This window comes from Centruroides sculpturatus, unplaced genomic scaffold, assembly GCF_000671375.1.
Source record: "Centruroides sculpturatus isolate CEXI.00-Female unplaced genomic scaffold, Cexi_2.0 scaffold860, whole genome shotgun sequence".
Taxonomy (NCBI): domain Eukaryota; kingdom Metazoa; phylum Arthropoda; class Arachnida; order Scorpiones; family Buthidae; genus Centruroides; species Centruroides sculpturatus.
Window position 1 is genome coordinate 220,215 of NW_019385355.1, and position 6,101 is coordinate 226,315.

The 6,101-nt window shown below is 25.3% G+C and overlaps 1 protein-coding gene across 1 annotated transcript in view; it reads left to right on the forward strand.

Annotated features, from left to right (window-relative positions):
• Positions 1-294: 294 nt before the first annotated feature.
• Positions 295-6,101, forward strand: part of LOC111638030 (peregrin-like) — a gene marked incomplete at its 3' end in the record, with an annotated part of 161,357 nt that continues 155,550 nt past the window's right edge. The window contains exon 1 of the mRNA XM_023383654.1: positions 295-508. The remainder of the gene's footprint in view (positions 509-6,101) is intronic.

Below are 6,101 nucleotides of genomic sequence, written 5' to 3' on the forward strand. Positions count from 1 at the left end.
AAAACTAACAGAAAATATAATTTACGTATAATTTGTACTGAATATTTTTATATAATAAACGTTTATAAAACTATACGCGTTATATAATAAATAATAATGAAATATCTTTAATTTAACCAATTCTTTAAGTAAAGCATGTATCTAAACCTAATCTAATTTTAAAACTTATTCTTACGAATTGGAATTTATTAAAGAAGAAGAAAAAATTCAAAAAAGTGACCTAGAAAGTTCGACTTTTTTTTCTTTTATTTTCGATTTTTGCCACCAGATGACATTTACATCTGACCAATCAAAACCGGAAGTTGGAACATGAAACTAGACAAAAATGCAACCCTATTCAATATTAGTAAATATGGACGTATATTGATAAAAATGGAAATTTTAGAAGCAATAAATCTAATATATAATAAATTAGATGTGTAAGTAAAAGTGCTGTCCAAATAATTAATGTCTGTTTGACCCGCAAACCTATATACTAGTTAGGCTTAGTTGTGGCGCCGAAAAAAAGGTAAGGATTTCGCAAATGAAAGAAAATTAACAATAAAAAACTTGTCCAATCGTTCGAATTTTACTTTTAAATAATAATAATATCGTTTATTTACACAAATAACTTTAACAAATCACTTATAATCAGCTGTTTGTTAGGAAATTTTTAACTGACGTCATAATGTAAGTATAATACGAGTAGACATTTTGTCATCTTTTACGCTGAAAATCGGTGGAAATATATTTATTAAGCTTTTATACTTTACTATTACGTAACAATTAAATAAATAAATCGTTTTATACTTACACGTGATGTTTTTTATTTGTCAATTTCACTGTTAACTGTTAATAAACACATCGTGTTAGTTTCATGAAAGAAAACATGTCTCATTTCATGCGATTGTTGAAAATTTCAATCGCATTTATTAATTTATACACTGTTTTAATTGTATAATTAATATAAAGTTAAAGTATCTCGATGACAATTAATGTCATTCGTGATGTAAACATTTGGTATGTTTTGATGGAAGTTAATGTGGATTGTTATGTAATATTTATAAATTTATCTATTAAATCTGATATACAATTCATACTATATTTTAATATAAATTTAGTATGAATTATATATCAGATTTAAAAGGAAAAATTGTATATTGAACCATTTTTCTTTTGTTTTACAATGTTCATTATTAAAAATACTGTAGGCCTTCAATTTAACAGACTAATTTGGGGAAGGGAGTGTCTCTAAATTAGTCTGCTATTGCTAAAAGTTCAATAAATTGAATATACAGTGATATCTCAGTTTTTGTTGACTTCGGTTTTGGATTTCGTCGTCGTCCTCAAAATTAGCAGCGCGGTAATTTTGTGAAAACAAAGGGCGACTCGCACTTTTTCCTGCTCGGTGTGGCGTTGTTTCTTGTGTGAGCATTATTCATGATAAATGCCATGTTAAATGTTAATTTATTCTTTACAGTAGTCTTTTATATTCATTTTATATTAATTTCTTATTGTTTTTAGTATTAAACACTATATTTATACTATATAAAATGTGTTTTTGGTATGTATTTTGGAGTGTCTAGAATGAATTAATTGGATTTACGTTGATTCATATGAAAATAATTGTCTCGGTTTTCTTCAGTTTTGGATTTCGCCAATTGTTTTTTGACAGATTATCGACAAAAACTGAGGTATTGCTGCATTTTAAAAACACAGGCCTATATTAATAAGAAAATTACAACGTATAGTATGTATTAAAACATTATAATGTATAACTGTGAATAAAATGATGATGTTATGTACATTGAGTAATTCTTATCTGTTGACTTATCTGAGTCTTTTAGCATGCTTTACTCGCAAACTAAAGAAGTAGATTTTAAGTATTTCCCTTAGCATAGAAATTTTTGTCTGTTACATCCAAAGTCTCATATTTTAATTATATAATTTATATAAAATTAAAGTATCTGAGTGACAATGATTTTAAAATTGGTTTAATGTCATGATGTGAACATTTGGTATGTTTTGATGAAAGTTAATGTGGATTTTAATAGCCTTTTATGTAATATTTATAAATTAATCATGTAAATAGATTATATATTAGATCTTAGTATGAAATACATATCAGATATAAAAAAATTATTTGTTGAAAAATCCATTTGGTTTCACAGCATTTATTCATNGTTAATGTGGATTGTTATGTAATATTTATAAATTAATCATGTAAATAGATTATATATTAGATCTTAGTATGAAATACATATCAGATATAAAAAAATTATTTGTTGAAAAATCCATTTGGTTTCACAGCATTTATTCATTAAGAATTAATAAAAATATGGTAGACCCTTAATTTAACCGACTAATTTGGGAAAAGATGTGTCAAAATTTGTTATTGTGTACAATTATGAATAAAATATTATAATGTATATTCATACCCATTGCTTATCAATCAAGTCTTTCAGCATGCTTTACTTGCAAATCAAAAAAAGTAGATTCTAAATATTTCCTTTACGATAGAAATTTTTGTCTGATAAAATAAGGACTTTCTATATGTGATTATCTTATTTAATATAATATTTTATATACAAAGTATAAAACTTTTACTTTTTTAACATTTAATTGATTTATTGTTGTTTTAACATATGTCAGTGATTCATTTAAAATATAAAATTGATATGATTTAATTTTAAATAATACAATATATTTCATTAAGTTGATTATTTATGTTAAATCATCAGAATTCTTTTATTATTTAAAATAATATTTTTTATTTAGGTTTTTAATTTTATTTTGTATATTTAAATAATTTTGAATTTGGATAGTAAAATTTAAATGTTGAAATCTTTGTATATTTTGATATAAATATACTAGGATCAATATTTAACTGAGATTTAAATTTTAAAGTTTTTAATCTTCTGAAATCCTTTCTGTATTATGTAATTTCAACAGAATCTGTATTTTTTTTGTTGAAAAGAAAAATTGATATTTAATACTTTACTAACCATTGAAAGTCAAATTTGTTATTGATTTTTATAAATGAATTTGCAGGTTACAGTTAAAAGATATTGAAATTTTCAGATCTTACTTAAATCATTAAGTCAGTTCATTTAAATCAGCTTGATAGAATAAATTTATCAAAAATTTTGAGCCAGACATTTATAATAATGTAAAATTGAAAATAGTTAGGAAAATGGTATTAATTTTATTACTATATAAAACAAATTTTAAATTATTTATCTACAGAAAATAAATGGAGTAACAAAATAGTTTGCATAATTTATATTGAACAATTTTAGCAACTTAAATAAAAACAAATCCATTTATTAAATAAGTTAGATTTATTTTGATAGATTTTGATTATCTCTAAATTTAATCATTTAAATCATCATCATTAAAAAAAATAAATGTGAATAATACACGAGTGAAATTAAAATTTAATTTTTATTTGTTAGAGATCAAATAACTACATATTGCATATATAGAATTTTTTGGAAAGTTATTTTAAAATAAAATAGAATAATTTTAAATTATTTGTGGAATTTGATTTTTTAAATATTTGGAATTACAATATATTATGCAATTAATACTATTAATATAATACTGGAGTTAGCCATATTATATAGGTATAAAGAAATTAATTTAAGAAAAAAATGATTATTTTATAGAAACATAACCAAACAATCACCTTAAGTAATCAGGCTATAACTCCACTAATTTAATGATCGTTTGGTTATGTTTCTATATACATATTGGACTTTGCTGTGTTTGATATACTTAATGATTATTTTATATCACAAAGAAAACCAACTTATTTACATCCAGTAAAAAATTTTAATAAACAAACAAAATATTTCAATCTAGGTTGATAGATCTGTGTCAGTTGCTATAAAATGGAAAAAACTAGAATGCAGTTACAAAACTTAACTTTGTGTTATTTAAAGTATACAGGCATGAAGTCAATCACTTAATATTCATATTGAGTTGCAATAAAAATAAAAGAAAACAAAATAATGAAATTATATAAAATAGATAAACCATACAAAACAAAACTATAACTATTAGATGTGCCAACCATCATATTTCAGCTTGTATATTGATTTCCGGACACTGGTAAGTGTTTGCATCATGGAAATTAATACATCATTATTCCAAGATGATGATAATGTCCAGGGAATGAATTTCTGTTTGACTTTCCTGTTCCACTTGCAGCTGTAGACCAAAGGGTTGTTACTGATCAACTGTAGAAATCATAGTACATCAGATTTACTTTGCCACATGATAAAAATGTCAACATACTTAGTGCAGATGATCTGTTGTTGAAAGAAGTGTAGCACCATCTTTACCAGATATCATAAAACAAATTCAGGTAAAAATTATGAAGTTGGGCAGCACATGGTCATTTGTCTGTTTCTTACAAAGATTTTGTCATCATGTGTGAAGAAGTATAATATATCAAATATGTAAGCTTCAGTATGTGGGAAGGATGCCTATGGGACGAAGTAACATTCTTAGTAAGAAATCCCTATGCTCACCAAAACAAGNAGAATTTTTTGGAAAGTTATTTTAAAATAAAATAGAATAATTTTAAATTATTTGTGGAATTTGATTTTTTAAATATTTGGAATTACAATATATTATGCAATTAATACTATTAATATAATACTGGAGTTAGCCATATTATATAGGTATAAAGAAATTAATTTAAGAAAAAAATGATTATTTTATAGAAACATAACCAAACAATCACCTTAAGTAATCAGGCTATAACTCCACTAATTTAATGATCGTTTGGTTATGTTTCTATATACATATTGGACTTTGCTGTGTTTGATATACTTAATGATTATTTTATATCACAAAGAAAACCAACTTATTTACATCCAGTAAAAAATTTTAATAAACAAACAAAATATTTCAATCTAGGTTGATAGATCTGTGTCAGTTGCTATAAAATGGAAAAAACTAGAATGCAGTTACAAAACTTAACTTTGTGTTATTTAAAGTATACAGGCATGAAGTCAATCACTTAATATTCATATTGAGTTGCAATAAAAATAAAAGAAAACAAAATAATGAAATTATATAAAATAGATAAACCATACAAAACAAAACTATAACTATTAGATGTGCCAACCATCATATTTCAGCTTGTATATTGATTTCCGGACACTGGTAAGTGTTTGCATCATGGAAATTAATACATCATTATTCCAAGATGATGATAATGTCCAGGGAATGAATTTCTGTTTGACTTTCCTGTTCCACTTGCAGCTGTAGACCAAAGGGTTGTTACTGATCAACTGTAGAAATCATAGTACATCAGATTTACTTTGCCACATGATAAAAATGTCAACATACTTAGTGCAGATGATCTGTTGTTGAAAGAAGTGTAGCACCATCTTTACCAGATATCATAAAACAAATTCAGGTAAAAATTATGAAGTTGGGCAGCACATGGTCATTTGTCTGTTTCTTACAAAGATTTTGTCATCATGTGTGAAGAAGTATAATATATCAAATATGTAAGCTTCAGTATGTGGGAAGGATGCCTATGGGACGAAGTAACATTCTTAGTAAGAAATCCCTATGCTCACCAAAACAAGAAGGAAGTTTGATGGAAGGAATAGTGCCTGAAGTCCATTACTATCATGTATTCCTTATGTAATAATGCCACATTTTGCAACTGTTCCACTAATTGTATGGAGTTGTTTATGGAATACAGATGTGTCAGATTATGTCTGATTAGCTGTTTCTCTAACACAGTGTTTCTCAAACTTTTTTGTCAGGTGGCACACTTGAAATTATTAAACAAAATTCACGGCACCCCTATTATTATTATTTATTATTTTGCTTTTTACGGTTAGTAAAGATATGAAGGATGAGAAGACTTTGAAAAAAATAAAAGTTTTTTATTAAAGTAAGTTTATTTCCAAACAACACAAAAGCATTCAAAACAAAAGTTATTATTATAAAGGTATCTTTTAATTATTTATTTAATTTAATACTTTAATTCAATTATTTTAAGTAATTTTAATTTAATTATTTAAAAATTTCGCGGCACCCTTGTGGCGTTCTTGCGGCACCCTAAGGTGCCGCGGCACCCGCTTTGAGAACCACTG